We start from the raw sequence: 18454 nt of genomic DNA on the forward strand, positions 1-18454 counted from the left end.
CAGAGAGGAGAGGCAGGACAAAGCAGGGGCAGAGAGGAGAGGCAAGACAAAGCAGGGGCAGAGAGGAGAGGCAAGAGACAACGCAGGGGCAGAGAGGAGAGGCAAGACACAATGCAGAGGCAGAGTGGAGAGGCAAGAGACAACAAAGGGGGGGAGAGGAGAGGCAGGACACAACGCAGGGGCAGAGAGGAGAGGCAGGACAACGCAGGGGCAGAGAGAAGAGGCAGGACACAACGCAGGGGCAGAGAGGAGATGCAGGACAACGCAGGGGCAGAGAGGAGAGGCAGGACAACGCAGGGGCAAAGAGGAGAGGCAGGACAACGCAGGGGCAGAGAGGAGAGGCAAGACACAATGCAGAGGCAGAGTGGAGAGGCAGGACACAACGCAGGGGCAGAGAGGAGATGCAGGACAACGCAGGGGCAGAGAGGAGAGGCAGGACAACGCAGGGGCAGAGAGGAGAGGCAGGACAACGCAGGGGCAGAGAGGAGAGGCAAGACACAATGCAGAGGCAGAGTGGAGAGGCAGGACACAACGCAGAGGCAGAGAGGAGAGGCAGGACAACGCAGGGGCAGAGAGGAGAGGCAGGACAACGCAGGGGCAGAGAGGAGAGGCAAGACACAATGCAGAGGCAGAGTGGAGAGGCAGGACACAACGCAGGGGCAGAGAGGAGAGGCAGGACAACGCAGGGGCAGAGAGGAGATGCAGGACAACGCAGGGGCAGAGAGGAGATGCAGGACACAACGCAGGGGCAGAGAGGAGATGCAGGACAACGCAGGGGCAGAGAGGAGAGGCAGGACAACACAGGGGCAGAGAGGAGAGGCAGGACAACGCAGGGGCGGAGAGGAGAGGCAAGACACAACGCAGGGGCAGACAGGAGAGGCAAGACAATGCAGAGGCAGAGTGGAGAGGCAGGACAAAGCAGGGGCAGAGAGGAGAGGCAGGACAACGCAGGGGCAGAGAGGAGAGGCAAGACAATGCAGAGGCAGAGTGGAGAGGCAGGACAAAGCAGGGGCAGAGAGGAGAGGCAGGACAACACAGGGGCAGAGAGGAGAGGCAGGACAACACAGGGGCAGAGAGGAGAGGCAGGACAACGCAGGGGCAGAGAGGAGAGGCAGGACAACGCAGGGGCAGAGAGGAGAGGCAAGACACAATGCAGAGGCAGAGTGGAGAGGCAGGACACAACGCAGAGGCAGAGAGGAGAGGCAGGACACAACGCAGGGGCAGAGAGGAGAGGCAGGACACAACGCAGGGGCAGAGAGGAGAGGCAGGACAACGCAGGGGCAGAGAGGAGAGGCAAGAGACAATGCAGAGGCAGAGTGGAGAGGCAGGACACAACGCAGGGGCAGAGAGGAGAGGCAGGACAACGCAGGGGCAGACAGGAGAGGCAAGACAACGCAGGGGCAGAGAGGAGAGGCAGGACAACGCAGGGGCAGAGAGGAGAGGCAGGACACAACGCAGGGGCAGAGAGGAGAGGCAGGACAACGCAGGGGCAGAGAGGAGAGGCAGGACAACGCAGGGGCAGAGAGGAGAGGCAGGACAACGCAGGGGCAGAGAGGAGAGGCAAGACACAATGCAGAGGCAGAGTGGAGAGGCAGGACACAACGCAGAGGCAGAGAGGAGAGGCAGGACACAACGCAGGGGCAGAGAGGAGAGGCAGGACAACGCAGGGGCAGAGAGGAGAGGCAGGACACAACGCAGGGGCAGAGAGGAGAGGCAGGACACAACGCAGGGGCAGAGAGGAGAGGCAGGACAACGCAGGGGCAGAGAGGAGAGGCAGGACAACGCAGGGGCAGAGAGGAGAGGCAAGACGCAACGCAGGGGCAGAGAGGAGAGGCAGGACAACGCAGGGGCAGAGAGGAGAGGCAGGACAACGCAGGGGCAGAGAGGAGAGGCAAGACGCAACGCAGGGGCAGAGAGGAGAGGCAGGACAACGCAGGGGCAGAGAGGAGAGGCAAGACGCAACGCAGGGGCAGAGAGGAGAGGCAGGACAACGCAGGGGCAGAGAGGAGAGGCAGGACACAACGCAGGGGCAGAGAGGAGAGGCAGGACAACGCAGGGGCAGAGAGGAGAGGCAAGACGCAATGCAGGGGCAGAGAAGAGAGGCAGGACAACGCAGGGGCAGAGAGGAGAGGCAGGACAACGCAGGGGCAGAGAGGAGAGGAGAGATAGTGGATTGAGGCAGGCAGGGCGAGTGAAACTAGACACCGCCTGGGGCGCACAAGGCTCCCCATGCATAGCTTAGTTCAAACCGGTGCTGGGACACTCCAGTCCCAGCTCTGGCGCGAAATTGGACAAAGGGAAAGGGGTGTAACCACCCCCTTCCTGGGTCACACCCATAGGAGGGACCTAGCAGGTAATCCAGCCCCTTGATTTGGAATAAAGGTAGGAGCATTAGATTATCCTGACTGAAACTGTGATACAGAACTCTGGACCCTCGTTTTACCATAGATAACCTCTTGAATAACCGAACGAAAGAGTAGTCCACACAGGTATATATTCAAAATATATGTATTTATTCTAGGAACAACCCTACTAGTCTATTTATGAGACTAGAGGCAAAAGATACATCTTCAAACAAGCAATAATAGTTACACTAAATAGCACTGGAATCACAAGGACCCAGGGGGGGCCATACCATATATCGAACAAGCATTAGAAATGCAATCGGGCTCGGATTTATTTGAGTTTGAGCTAATGGCATTGTAAATGCCAATGTATTGTTGCTATGTGTTATGGAGTGTGTTCATGTGGTGTGTACTGCCAGTGATCTCCTTGTGCGTGTGAGAAGCTTGCACCTCTGCTGCCTGTGGTCTCCTTGTGAGTGTAAGAAGCTTGCACTGCTGCTGCCTGTGATGTCGTTCTTGTGAGTGGGAGAAGATTGCACCTCAGCTGCCTGTGGTCTCCTTGTGAGTGTGAGAAGCTTGCACAGCTGCTGCCTGTGATGTCCTTCGTGTGAGTGTGAGAAGCTTGCACCGCTGCTGCCTGTGAGTATGAGGAGATTGCATTGTGCATCTCTGTGCTGTGCCTGTTCTTTGTAAGGGACTCTTGCTCTGTTGCTGCTGCTGCCTTGGCACAGTACCTGCTGTGAGTGTGTAAGGGAAGCTTGCACCACTGCTGCTTGTGATGTATTTCTTGCGAGTGTGAGAAGCTTGTACCTCTGCTGCTTGTGGTCTCCTCGTGAGTGTAAGAAGCTTGCACTGCTGCTGCCTGTGATGTCGTTCTTGTGAGTGTGAGAAGCTTGCACCGCTGCTGCTTGTGAGTATGAGAAGATTGCATTGTGCATCTCTCTGCTGTGCCTGTTCTTTATAAGGGACTCTTGCTCTGTTGCTGCTGCTGCCTTGGCACAGTACCTGCTGTGAGTGTGTAAGGGAAGCTTGCACCACTGCTGCTTGTGATGTCGTTCTTGCGAGTGTGAGAAGCTTGCACCTCTGCTGCCTGTGGTCTCCTTGTGAGTGTAAGAAGCTTGCACTGCTGCTGCCTGTGATGTCGTTCTTGTGAGTGGGAGAAGATTGCACCTCAGCTGCCTGTGGTCTCCTTGTGAGTGTAAGAAGCTTGCACAGCTGCTGCCTGTGATGTCCTACTCACTACTCTACTCTACTCACTACTCTACTCACTACTCTGCACTCACTACTCACTACTCTACTCACTACTCTGCACTCACTACTCTGCACTCACTACTCACTACTCTACTCACTACTCTACTCACTACTCTACTCTACTACTCTACTCACTACTCTACTCACTACTCACTACTCTGCACTCACTACTCACTACTCTACTCACTACTCACTTCTCTACTCACTACTCTGCACTCACTACTTTACTCACTACTCTACTCTACTCACCTCACTACTCTACTCACTACTCTACTCACTACTGACTACTCTACTCACTACTCTGCACTCACTACTCACTACTCTACTCACTACTCTACTCACTACTCTACTCACTACTCACTACTCACTACTCTACTCACTACTCTGCACTCACTACTCACTACTCTACTCACTACTCTACTCACTACTCTACTCACTACTCACTACTCTACTCACTACTCACTTCTCTACTCACTACTCTGCACTCACTACTTTACTCACTACTCTACTCTACTCACCTCACTACTCTACTCACTACTCTACTCACTACTGACTACTCTACTCACTACTCTGCACTCACTACTCACTACTCTACTCACTACTCTACTCACTACTCTACTCACTACTCTACTCACTACTCTACTCACTACTCACTACTCTACTCACTACTCACTACTCTACTCACTACTCACTACTCTGCTCACTACTCACTACTCTACTCACTACTCACTACTCTCCACTCACTACTCTACTTTCTACTCACTACTCTACTCACTACTCTACTCACTACTCACTACTCTGCACTCACTACTCACTACTCTACTCACTACTCTACTCACTACTCACTACTCACTACTCACTTCTCTACTCACCTGGAGGATGCGGATTCACCGCCGCGGCCACAGAAAACACCCACCGCCAGATTAGGATGGCGGTGGGATTGCGGTGAGACCAGCGGCGGACGGCAGGTCCGTCCGCCGCTGATCCGCGGTGTGTGTAAGGCCATTTGGTGACGGTGTCTGCAAGACACCGTCAGCCAAATTAGGATGTGCGGCGTAACATGCTTTTCCACAGTGGATTTTCCGCCGTGGAAAAGCATGTGGTCTTTGGTGTTTGGGGGCCCGTTGCGGGCCCCCAGGGTGTGGGGGGTGGGGGTGCACATGGGGGGCATTTCCATGCCCAAAGCGGCAGGCACCGCGCGGTGCCTGCCGCTTTGTGCATGTAAATGTAAAACATGGTTTTTAACCTTGCGGCGGGTGCTGCTTCAAGCCGGCTATATCCGCCCGAGGGATTATGATGGCATATTCCCACTGCCTTTCTGTGCCGGCCTTTTCGACACAGAAAGACTGTGGGAATCTGTTTTTGGGGGGCCCCAGCAGGGCCCACATGGGTGCAAGGCCTCCGGATGGCAGTCTAGTAGGCACCTATGGTGCCCCCGTTGAGCCCTGCACCCCGGCAAAAGTAATTTGTTTGGTGTGACTGTCAGTTTTGAAGTTTATGTAGGTGTCTTTAAAACTTGTTTTAACTTATGTTTCTCACTTATGTATCCACAGACTTAAAAGATTCGGGATCTAAGACCAGGCAATCACTTTTGGATGTGTGGAAGAAACCAGTGATGGGACGCTTGGAAGCAATAGTGTCCGACATAAAACTGTATGATTATTCCTTTTGTTCACTCAAAACGCCCCAATGGATTGTTGATGAGGTTGGTTTCTATAACATCAATAGTCAGTATAGTATGTCTCGCCACCGCCGCGCTCACGCCTGTCTGTTGGTCCTTGCTCCAGCAGATTTGTAATCATGCACTACTTAACTAAGTGTAATTCTTTTTTTTTAGGTAATCGATGCGTACCTTAGCAAATTATGTATGTCACGATCCAATGTACGTATATTTTCATAAATATCACACACAGATGTACACCAAGATAACAATTGTTTTACAATGTGTGTAATGATGTCCTTTTATTTTAACCTTAGTGTTTTGCACTTTCTGCAACAGTGTCATCCTCTATCTTCCTGGGCAAATACCGGTCGCCTGTTTTCCGGGTACATATTTGAATCTCTTATTTGACTTTTCACAGTCTCAGGTTGTAATGATTTGTTAATGTAACTGATGGATTTAGTGTTGAAGTGTACAAGACACTTACAATAACGTAATGAACAATTGCCAACATTTCACATGTTGGTATACTGTGAATCTGTGTACTTGTCATCCAAGTAAATATTATAGATTTAGAATTCTGGATAACAATCCATTGATACCTTTGAACGTATGGAGTCAGGATGACAGTTAAAGTTATTAATGAGCACATTCTATTCTATGCAGGTATCTTATGAAACTGTGGAAACTGTTCTTTGTCCTACAAATACTGGCAATCATTGGATTCTTTTCGTAAGTGCCAATTTTTTATTTTTTAGTTATCGTTCAGAGGTTTGAAAGTTATTGATGAAAAATATGAGTGGTTGTAATAGTTGGAGAGGCCTACCATTTTTTTTTAATATATACATTGGCTATTTCTGAAACTTTTCCCTTTCTCTTGCTGATGTTGTTTTTCAGACAGCTTTTATATCATTTCCACAGATATTGAAACCTTTTACAAAGAAAATTTTAGTCTACGATTCACTGCCGGCAAATCTTCATACCTACAAAGTCTTCTTGAGAAATTGGAGGTGCCCTTTCCCAAATACAGTTTCCATTATCTATTTAGTACTTTTAAGATTGCAAAATAATAACATTCACAAACTTTACAAATTGATCACTATTTGTGACAACAATGTAACATCTTTATTGTTTTATTCTGATTGACAAACTCTAATATTTTACATAACCTTTCATATGTCTCTAAAGGGATTTCCTACAGGCACTGAAGCATCCTGACTATGAGCTTTGGGAATTAGTGGTTGATTCTAACATAAAGCAACAGGACAACTACAATTGTGGTGTTTTTTGCATGCTGGTAATGATAAATTCCTATTAATATTATAAACGTTAATTTGTTTTTTATCAAAGTGAATAATTGATCATATTCTCGAATGAGAGATTATTGAAGTTAATTATGGTTTTTAGAATTCTAGTGGTCAAAATACTCGTCAAACTATGGCTTTTTCGGTGCGGTTTTCTTCGAGTTCACGTGGCCACAGGCACGCGCTTTTGGGCCATAAACTTTCACGGCCATATATTCCCCAGCTCCAGCACCTCCCCTCTCTTTCCCCGCACACAGCCTTACTCGGATTTCTCCTCCCCCTCCCCAGCCAGATTCCCCCAGGCCGTGTTCCCTCCCACCTTTCCTCCTCTCTGTCCCTCTCTCTCCGTACATCCTTTAACTTTGTCCACCTCCTCCTTTATCTCAGCTCCCGTCTTTCTCGCTGATCTCCTTGTACTTTCTCACATGCCATCCCCTGTCTCACGTTTCTCACTGGTTCTGTCCCTTTTCACCTCTCTTTCACCTGTCTCCCACCATTGTTACTGCTTTGTCTGTCCCACCTGGTTGTCTCAATATCGCATACCTATATCTCACCTTTCCTCAGTTGGTTTTTCTACCCTTTCTCTGTCCGCATAATTATGTATTTGCCGCATTTTCAGGATAATCCACCACCTGCTGCTCAGTTTTCAACATAGTTAAAGTCCGTGCAGGCAGTTCTGATGAGATTCCTATGAAAAGTTATAGTACGTCAGCATATGTCTCAAAGTCGAGAACCAAAGGCGAAAATTCTCCAAGTTATTATTAAATCATTGGTGCCTCTTAAAACTTGTGCTGCTTCCTCGTGGCTGCTTGCAGGAATTTTATTCAAACCATCCCTTCCACAGGCTTCCCCAGCGTGCGCTCGGCCGGCCTCCCTTCTCCTCCCCCCTAATAACCACCCCCTCCCTCTCCATCACGGCCGCAGGCCGTGACTCGCATCTGCTTCTCCTGCCCACCCCCGTTGCGCTCTCTCCAGGTCCCCCTTGCCTACATAACATTTGGTCTTGTGCTGGAGTATCTGTCATCTCTTGCGGTATTCTTTAACCCTCTTCTCCTCCTTTATCTCAGCTCCCGTCTTTCTCGCTGATCTCCTTGTACTTTCTCACATGCCATCCCCTGTCTCACGTTTCTCACCGGTTCTGTCCCTTTTCACATGCTTTGCCCTGCTACTCCATAACCTGGTTTTCGACCCTGCTATGCCGAGTCTTGTGGTCTTGTGGTCTTGTGGTGAACCACAAGACCACACACTAAGGTGTGTGTGGTCTTGTGGTTCAGTGGACGAATGCAACCACTGTAGCGGCCTGTGTTCACCTCATGGTCACAGGTTCAAATATTGGTGGCTCCACTCAGCCTTTCATCCTTCTGAGGACTCCCTCTCCAATCCCTCTCTCTCTCCTCACTCACCTCTCTCTCGCCTCTCTCCCCTCTCCTCACTCACCCCTCTCCTCGCTCTCTCCAGGCCTGACTCTCTCCTCCCCTCTCACCACCCCTCTCACCACCACTCTCCCCTATCAACACCACTCTCCTCACCACTCTCCCCTCTCCTAATTGCATTTTTTCACGGCCGCCAGGCCGTGACACCACATCAAAGGGCTTCTCCTCCCCAAATTATTTTTTTACGGCTGGCCGGCCGTACTTTAAGTTTCACGCCCGCCATACAACATACAACCACACATACAACCACACGCACAACCACATCAGTGCACGTTTTCACCAGTCACACACACACCACCAGCCGTTGGTGCATGCTTTCACCAGGCACAAACCACCAGCATCAGTGCACGCTTTCACCAGGCACACACAACACCAGCCGACAATGCACGCTTCCACCAGGCACACACACCACCAGCCGGCAGTGCACACTTCCACCACAGCACCACTCAGCACCACCACAGCACCACTCAGCACCACTACAGCATCACTCAGGGGCACCACAACATCACTATGCGCTACAACAGCATCAATCTGTGCAACCATTCAACAACAACTGCTTCAAATATTTTCGGTCAATGTTTCAAGCTTTATTACAAATGTCATAAAAATATGTTAAATGTTTTCACTTCTGTTCTTGTTAAAACATTGTGATTTCTCAGATCAATACATGTACGACAGAGGAAAACTAAACATGTACCTTTACTAATGCTATAGATGTAACATTTGCTAACTTTATAACTATTGGCATTTCTAATAACAAAATGAATACTTTTATATTTTGAAAAACATAAACAAAAATATATTTTTTTTACATTTTACACACCAAAAGCTCAAACTTTTCTATTGCGAGACCTATTGCATTGCAAATGCTTGTTGTTATTGGAGTACTTATAAATAGTAAAGAGGGCTTTGACCATAAACAATTACAGGTGAGGGCAAATTCACTAATGAAATAGTTTAAACAGTCTGCCACATGATGCATGGATTTTAGGGGTGCACCTCATGCTGCCTATTAGGGATTTCACTTCAGAAATCCGTCCGGATGAGGCCGTAGAGCCTGTTGGAAGCAGAGCAGTATTCCCCTCAGATTATCTCTCTGACCACTAGTATGGTCCTAATGCGGTTGGCCGGAGACCTCTGATGATGGCTTTCCAACCGATATCATATTGAGACCAATTGTTTTTACATCCATTTCACTTTAACTTGTTCATTTGGATAACATATACATTTTACTCTACTTTTATTTGATGAAAGTAAAACTTTCAACTGTGTACTCAGTTTGCAGATTTTTACATCAGTCAACAGCCAGTTCCAGAGATTTGAGTTTAACATTTCATGTCTCAATTTTATATATGTGTCATGCCTTTGGGTCAACAGAACGTTTTGATGATTTTGGTAGCTATTTTTATTTCTTAAACGTTTTTAAAAGTGTCATGCCTTTGGGTCAACAGAATGTTTTGATGATTTTGGTAGCTATTTTTATTTCTTCAACGTTTTTAAAAGTACACAGCATACATTTTGTACATAGTATTACATATAGTACGGTATAGCAATTATGTTTTTGAGTATGTTAAAAGGTCATTTTTCTTGCCAATAGAAAGAGTTTTTAACAGTTGTGACTCTGTCACAGCAATATCAAGTCTTAGGAATAAACTTAGAAACATGTACCAGATGCCCAGAGATAAGTTTACGTTTTTTACTTTTCCTGCTAAGATGTGCTGATCTACCTCAATATTACATTTAGATTCTGTCGAAGATTTCTGCGGTGTCTGCAACGAAATAACTTCCGACGTAGGTCAGGAAAACATTATGGTAAATATACACAATTATTTTTAATAGGAACAATTGTAGAGGTCTGGCTAAAGATACTTTAAAATTTCTGTTTAATTTTAAATGTATTTATTCGTTTTCCTAAAAACAAAGAACCCCACAGGGGCAATTGTATCATCGTAATACAGTGACTCATACATTGCAAAGACAGCCTCTTAGCAAGGCTAGGCATAGCGGTAACCGAAAGTCCAAAAAGAAGAAAGCACTAAGAGATCCCAAACAGAGTCCATCGTGCTATTTGCTGCCCCTGTTGAGAACCAAAACCCCACAACCCCCTCTCCATCCGGCATCCCCTGAACGGTCTTCATTGAGTACCTTTACAATGGTCCCAGAGCCCTCAACCATTTCCTTAGGCTGTGGGCAGGTCCTTTCATAGCTCCGGCAGACGCAGCATCCTCAGATATTGAGGCAGGGTAATTTCGTGAAATTGAGCTGAGAGAAGGTGTAGGAATGGGCTCCAAATTTTCTGGAAGGTGTCAGTGGAGTTGTTCAAGGTAGCAGTGATGCGCTCCATTACCAGTATGGACCTGAGCCTATGAAGCCAACCCATGTCTACGGGGGGGGGAGGGGAGGAGCCTGAATGCGTGAGGACATTTTCTAGTGCTGCACCCATGTCCATGTCGTTCCCCAGGCAGAGCTGGCCCTTGCTGCCTCCGACCCCCCGCTGCTTTTGGTGCCCCTTGCTCCTCTAAGGTGCTATCACGGCGTCATGGGGTACCCTTGCCAGCCCACTTTCTGCTCTCGTTAGCTCTAGCCAGTCTCTGCTTGCAGCGCTGCGCCTTTGAATGGCCCAATGTATCCGGGCACGGGATCGTCAGTTACTTGTGGCTGGGCGTCTCTCCGCTGTGTTGCTCTGCTGGGCCCTGGGCTCGGCACTGCTCTTTGCAGCTACAGTGCCACCTCTGCGGGGGGCCCCAGCTTCACTGTGCCCAGCCCTTGTCTCCAGCCTGACACCGCGCCTACTCCAGACCCCGGCCACCTCAGCCCCTCACTCTCGTAGTACACAGGAAGAGCCTTATCCGGAGGTCCTCAGGGCCGACAATCTCTTCACTCGCCCCAACGCAAATCAGCACACACCTGTGCTGGCTGCCCCGTGTCCTGCGGGTGATAGGGCCTCTTTGAGCTTGTGTGCTCTGTCCCCCTAACTGTGGCTCTCCGGCTTAGTGCTGTGCCAGGCGACTGTTGAGGGTCTTTCTGAAGGTGTTCAAAGAGGGGGCGTGTCTGAGGTCTTGTGGTAGGTTGTTCCATGTCTTGGCTGCGATGTGGGAGAAGGATCTTGCTCCTGCTCTGGCTCTGTGGACGCGCGTGGTTTTGGCTACTGCAAAGGTTGGAGGAACGTAGAGGGATCTGATTTTCTGGTGGAAGTAGGTTCTGAGCTTGTTGCCACTGACTGGGGACTGTGTGAAATGTGGAACAAGTATGCATTTACCATGCTAGGAAAGAGCACTGGCACTGGGGACCTTGTAAGCATGAACGAAGTGACTTTATGTGAAAGTTGCTTTAGATATCAGTCACAAACTATGGTTGACCATTTCAAATAAGTGCAGTTTCCTACAGATTTTTTTCACAAACTCTGAAAACTAATTTCAGTTTACAAATGAAAAAAAACATGTTTACCTGTTTACAATGCAAAGTGAATAAATATTTTTTTTACTATCTTTCCAACAGGCACTATGTAAACAATGCTGCAGATGGATACATATTGAATGCATTCGAAAAGATGCAACATCCTTGTTACATCAAGAAGTTTTCAAATGTAGCAAATGTATTTAATGAACAAGTTACTTACCGTCGGTAAAGATGTGTTCGCATGTGAGCTGTAGATCACATGATTTGCATAATTGTGCCATCTAGTTTTGGTTACGGATGTTCAAAAGTAGTTTTTCTTTGAAGAAGTCTTTCCAGTCACGAGGTTAGGGGACTCCTTCTTTTGTTGATAGTGCGAATGGGCATCAATTCCATTGTTAGACTGTTTTCCCGCAAGAGGTTGAGAATACAGTATATAAGTGTAGTACAGAGTTGTCAATGAGTATGTTAAGTAAATAATAACAACTGCAACAACCACAGGTGTCGGGGGAGGTGGGAGGGCACATGTCAATCCACAGCTCTACATTCCAAGAACAGATGCTTACACTGATAATGACCAAGATCTCAACTGTGTTCTCAGTTTGCAGTACTGTGAGAGAAGTAAAGAAACCTTCTCAGTGAAGTGAAATGAGTTATTCTGATACATTGAAACTATTTTCACAACTTGTTTACTGTAATATCGTTGTTTGAGGTGCTCATTTTATTTTTTCTGATACATTGGAAATATTTTTACAACTTCTTTACTGTAATATCTGTGTTTGTGGTGCTCACATTTATTATTTTTTGATACATTCAAACTGTTTTTACAACTTGTTTACTGTAATATCAGAGTTTGTGGTGATTATTCTAAATTCTATTTTTGGATATCCAGAACACAATATTGTACTTAAGTGAAAATTATTTTGAAAACATTTGAAAAATAAATTATTAGAGTGTGATTATGTATTCTTTTGAGTGCTTTATTAAAAATATGCTGGGGCATGGTCACTTTCATTGCCATGACGGACACCGCCAGCAAATAAACTGCCTGTATAAGCTCCACAGCGGCCCCTCGCCAGGCACACCAGAAGCGGGGAGTGGTCAGATACATACCATGCCAGATAGGAAACCTCCCTAACCTGCCGTGCCAGCTCAGGGGTAATGAGACAATAACCCAGCCGAGTATAAGTTCCCGTCGCCGAGGTGTAGCAGGAGAAGAGTCTGGATCCCGAGTGTCTTTACCTACATACTCCAGGGTATAAATGTTAGATCCCTTCTCAACAAGGGGAGAAGGAGTGCTTTGGTAAAGGGCACATGGTTACAATAGTTAAAGTTGCAAAAGTCCAAGACAGAAGAAACCAGTCCCCAGGAGAGGAAAGAGGAAAGAGGGAAGGAGGGGGGGGCAGGGAGCTGGGAAGCGGGTCAGATCTGGCAGATCAGCAGTGGGAGTTAAAAAACCTCGTGGGGGCCCAAGACGGTAGAGTAAACGGTCTCCAAGCTTAGATGGGGTCTCATAGTCATAAATTGAAGTCTGGGCGCCATTTTAGAGTCAGGCAAGTCCCAGGTACCTGGGCGCAATGAACCCTGGGCACAATGGCCGCCATCTTAGGGTCAGGCAGCTGGGTTCAGGTCGGCCCGTGCCGAATCCCCCAGAGTCAGGGTATATTCCGAGGCACACACTCTCAATGTCAGGGAGGCCCTCAGCATCCGTGGGAGACCCCAACCACAAACATCAGAGGTCTCCTACTGGTGCGCCCTGCAGGGGCTATGTATTGACCGCTACAGGCAGGCAGTTGCGCTGATTGTTATCCTGCTGCAATAGCCACTGGATAGATGGGAGTCGTTGTCGCTTTTTTATTTCAGAGTGCTGGGTTGGAGTTAATTGGATGCTGGGTTGGAGATGGGTGGATGCTGGGTTGGGGATGGATGGATGCTGGGTTGGGGATGGATGGATGCTGGGTTGGGGATGGATGGATGCTGGGTTGGGGATGGATGGATGCTGGGTTGGGGATGGATGGATGCTGGGCTGGGGATGGATGGATGCTGGGTTAGAGATGGATAGATGCTGGGTTGGAGATGGATAGATGCTGGGTTGGAGATGGATGGATGCTGGCTTGGGGATGGATGGATGCTGGGTTGGAGATGGATGGATGCTGGGTTGGGGATGGATGGATGCTGGGTTGGAGATGGATGGATGCTGGGTTGGGCATGGATGGATGCTGGGTTGGGCATGGATGGATGCTGGGTTGTGGATGGATGGATGCTTGGTAAGGGATGGATGGATGATGGAATGGGCATGGATTGATGCTTGGTTAGGGATGGATAGATGCTGGGTTGGAGATGGATGGATGCTGGGTTGGAGTTGGTTGGATGCTGGTTTGGAGTTGGGTGGATGCTGAGTTGGAGATGAATGGTGTGGGGTGGATGGATGTTTGAGAGGTGGATGCTGGGTTGGGGATGGATGAATGCTGGGGTGGGGATGGATGGATGGATGCAGGGTTGGAGATGGATGGATGTGTGAGGGGTGGATGGATGTGTGATTGGTGGGTGGATGGATGCTGGGTTGGAGATGGATAGATGTGTGAGGGGTGGATGGATGAATGCATGGATGGATGGTTGACTGTGGGTGCTTGGAGCATGAATTGATGGATGAATTCGTGGGGAGGCGTGTTTGTGCACCGCTGGATGGGTAACTGAAGAAACTGTGAGGCCAGAGGCCTAACGGCCCCCAAGGCCTGAAGTGCGGCGTATTCGCCATTCACGCTGGCTTGTGGCCTCTGTGTGTTTGCAACAAGGTGACCCATTGCCACTGAAGGTGCTGTTTTTTCTGTATTTGGCATTTAGTCGGTTTATTGGAAGTAAACCAAGACTCTTGCCTCAGAATGTATTTATTGTTGAAGTGAATGCTTACAAATTAAATCCTCGTTTCCCTGTGACTTAGGAATATAAGGTCACCTCCCTGGGCACCATAGAGATGTATGAGTGGGAGTCCCACAGGTGAGGGCCAGTCTCTCCCCTGAAAGTGTAGTTATCCTCTTCTCCACCGGATGTGATTTCACGCTATAGATTAGTGATGTCAATGATATTTTAAAACCCTGAACGCCAGATCTCTTCCACCCCGCCCTTTCACTGCCTGCCTCTCCATTCAGATCCTCCTAGTTATCAAGCCAGATAGACATCCACCCATTCATCCACCACCATTTCACTCATCCTTTCATCCACACAACCACCTTTCCATCCACCACGCATAGAATCACATACATCCACCTATTCAGCTCCCCGCCCACCTGCCCAGGTATCACATCCCCTACCCAGGTGTCCTTAAACGAGAGAAAAGCTCCAAGTGTCAGACATTTGGTTGTAGAAGTTACTCGTGGGGGAAGGGGCTGAAGCACTTTGAGCCCAATGGGCGTTGCACAGCGTGTGGTTGTTTTTAGTGCACGACCAGCACGTGCCGTGTGCACGTGGCTTGTGTTTTGGGAGGTCAGGCTGTGGATGGGGAGGGGGTGGCCCCCAGCTGTTCCTGGGACTTCAACCGCTGCCGTGGGGAGTTTCAAATCAAAGAACATATTATATAGTGCGCATGCATGTAAGGACACGCATGCGCACTAAAACGGCAGAACACCGGGGAGCTTAAAAATACCTGTATGAAGCCAAAAGTACATTGTGCGGTTGCGTAGGATAGTGCGCATGCGCACACACGAGGGGGGAGCACATACAGACGGGGAGCAGGGAACCACGGAAAACCGGCACATTTGTGAGACAAACGTATGCGTGGCTACTGTCACGTGGATCCCAATAACCGTTTTAGCCTTGTTGTGAAGGACGCGATACTCTAGCCCTTACGCGTTGTGCAAGAGCAGAGACTACTTTGGCATCCATCTTTGTGAGGGATGCGGCCTGTTATTTCGGTGAGAAGACCAACCTTTCAGCGGCCATCTTTTTGTGTGACGCCTGCCTCCCCGGCCGCCATCTTAGCATGAGGAGCGCGGCCGCTCGTCTACCACCCAAGAAGCCATTGTTATGCGGGGCGTGCGACGCTGCGACCGGTTACCGTTAGACAGAAATGAAGGACTTCGACATCATATCCGATAAATGCGCCGGTTATGGGCGCTCCTGGAAACGCACGCACGTGAGTGTGGACTATCTGTGGATCAGGCTTCATGAGGGTATAAATGGGGAAGGGGGGGTGATAAAGATAAGAGATGAAAAGTGACTCCCGGTTCTCTTCTCCTGTGATGATCTGCTGTTCTCTTCCACCCCGCCTACATCTTTAACTCCCTGTTCACTTCTCATGTGCTGATCTGCAGCTCTCATCCACCCACCTCCTTTAACTTCCTGTTCTCTTCTCTCGTGCTGATCTGCTGTTCTCTTCCACCCCACCTCCTTCTCTACCTCCCTGTTCTCTTCTCCCGTGCTGTTCTGCTGCTCTCTTCCACCCCACCTCCTTCTTTAACTCCCTGTTCTCTTCTGCTGTGCTAATCTACTGCTCTCTTCCACCTCACCTCCTTCTCTAACTCCCTGTTCTCTTCTCTTCTCCTGTGCTGATCTGTTGCTCTCTTCCACCTCACCTCCTTCTTTAACTCCCTGTTAACTTCTGCTGATCTGCTGCTCTCTTCCACCCCACCTTCTTTAACTCCCTGTTCTCTTATGCTGTGCTGATCTCTTCCTCTCTTCCACCCACCTCCTTCTATAACTCCCTGTTCACTTCTCTTCTCCAGAGCTGATCTGCTACTCTCTTCAACCCGCCTCCTTCTCTACCTCCCTGTTCTCTTCTCCCATGCTATTCTGCTGCTCTCATCCACCCACCTCCTTCTTTAACTACCTGTTCTCTTCTCTCGTGCTGATCTGCTGTTCTCTTCCACCCCACCTCCATCTCTACCTCCCTGTTCTCTTCTCCCGTGCTGTTCTGCTGCTCTCTTCCATCCCACCTCCTTCTTTAACTCCCTGTTCTCTTCTGCTGTGCTAATCTGCTGCTCTCTTCCACCTCACCTCCTTCTCCAACTCCCTGTTCTCTTCTCTTCTCCTGTGCTGATTTGTTGCTCTCTTCCACCCCGCCTCCTTCTTTAACTCCCTGTTAACTTCTGCTGATCTGCTGCTCTTTTCCACCCCACCTCCTTCTCTAACTCCCTGTTCACTGCTCTTCTCCAGAGCTGATCTGCTGCTCTCTTCAACCCGCCTCCTTCTCTACCTCCCTGTTCTATTCTCCCATGGTATTCTGCTGCTTTCTTCCACCCCACCTCCTTCTTTAACTCCCTGTTCTCTTCTCATGTGCTGATCTGCTGCTCTCATCCACCCACCTACTTCTTTAACTACCTGTTCTCTTCTCTCTTGCTGATCTGCTGTTCTCTTCCACCCCACCTCCTTCTCCACCTCCCTGGTCTCTTCTCCCGTGCTGATCTGCTGTTCCTTTCCACCGCCTCCTTCTCTAACTCCCTGTTTTCTTCTCCCGTGTGGATCTGCTGCTCTCTTTCACCCACCTCTTTCTTTAACTCCCTGTTCTCTTCTGCTGTGCTGATCTGCTGCTCTCTTCCACATGCATCCTTCTCTAACCGCGCACACACATACATACAACCACGCGCGCGCACACACATACATACAACCACGCGCACACACATACATACATACAACCACGCGCACGCACATACATACATACAACTACACACACACACAACCGCACGAACACACACAACCACACCACACACACAATCGCACACACAACCACACACACAACCACACACACAACCACACATACAACCACACACACACATACAACTACACACACATTCAACCACACGCACAACCACACACACAACACACACACACAACCACACACATCTATCTATCGCCCTCACTCTATCTATCGCCCTAACTCTATCTATCTGTCGCACTCACTCTGTCTGTCGCCCTCACTCTGTCGCCCTCACTCTATCTATCTATCGCCCTCACTCTATCTATCTGTCGCCCTCACTCTATCTATCGCCCTCACTCTATCTATCTATCGCCCTCACTCTATCTATCTGTCGCCCTCACTCTATCTATCGCCCTCACTCTATCTATTGATGGCCTTTACTCTCTATCTATCAATCTATCTATCTATCTGCCTCACTCTATCTATCTATCTGTCTATCTATCGCCCTCACTCTATCTATCACCCTCATTCTATCTATCTATCGCTCTCACTCTGTCTATCGGTCATATCGCCCTCACTCTATCTATCTATCTCCCTCACTCTATCTATCGCCCTCATTCTATCTATCTATCTGCCTCACTCTATCTATCTATCTGTCTATCTATCGCCCTCACTCTATCACCCTCATTCTATCTATCGCCCTCACTCTATCACCCTCATTCTATCTATCGCCCTCACTCTATCTATCGGTCATATCGCCCTCACTCTATCTATCTATCGCCCTCACTCTATCTATCTATCTATCGCCCTCACTCTATCTATCTGTCTATGTATCTATCTATCTATCTATCGCCCTAACTTTATCTATCTATCGCCCTCACTCTATCTATCTATCTATCGCCCTCACTCTATCTATCTATCGCCCCACTCTATCTATCTATCTATCTATCTATCTATCTATCTATCTATCTATCTATCTATCTATCTATTTATCTATCGCCCTCACTCTATCTATCTATCTATCTATCGCCCTCACTCTATCGCCCTCACTCTATCTATCTATCTCTCTATCGCCCTCACTCTATCTATCTCATTCTGTACTCCACCACCTGGTCTTCTAAAAGTACAGCCCTGCCACTTTACATGCCTTTTCCAAAGGTGCCAGGATACAGGAATCCTGCAATGATCTATCATCTCCAATGTTGCCTTCAGAGGTTTCTGGGAGAGGGGATCTTTTAAGTGGATGCAATTTGTTTTTATACCTGACCCACTCCACAGTGTCATTTATGAGGCCAAAATAAATGCAGGGGTGCAGGTTGTCAGCTGGTCGCCATGCCTGCTTCCAGCAGGCAGGTGATAGCTGCTGAGTCCGCCAGTGGTGCCAGTCAGCAGTTATTATGGACTGCATGGCCATGCGATGGGGGTTTCAGGCC

The 18454-nt window shown here is 48.6% G+C and overlaps 1 long non-coding RNA gene across 1 annotated transcript; it reads left to right on the forward strand.

Moving 5' to 3' along the window:
* The first annotated feature begins 9737 nt into the window (after positions 1–9737).
* LOC144767747 (uncharacterized) lies at positions 9738–12346 on the forward strand. The gene is made up of 2 exons (XR_013598332.1): positions 9738–9805; positions 11492–12346. It is a non-coding gene; the product is annotated as an uncharacterized LOC144767747 (long non-coding RNA).
* Positions 12347–18454: the final 6108 nt, after the last annotated feature.

This window comes from Lissotriton helveticus, chromosome 7 (assembly GCF_964261635.1).
Source record: "Lissotriton helveticus chromosome 7, aLisHel1.1, whole genome shotgun sequence".
In the NCBI taxonomy this organism is placed as follows: Eukaryota; Metazoa; Chordata; class Amphibia; order Caudata; family Salamandridae; genus Lissotriton; species Lissotriton helveticus.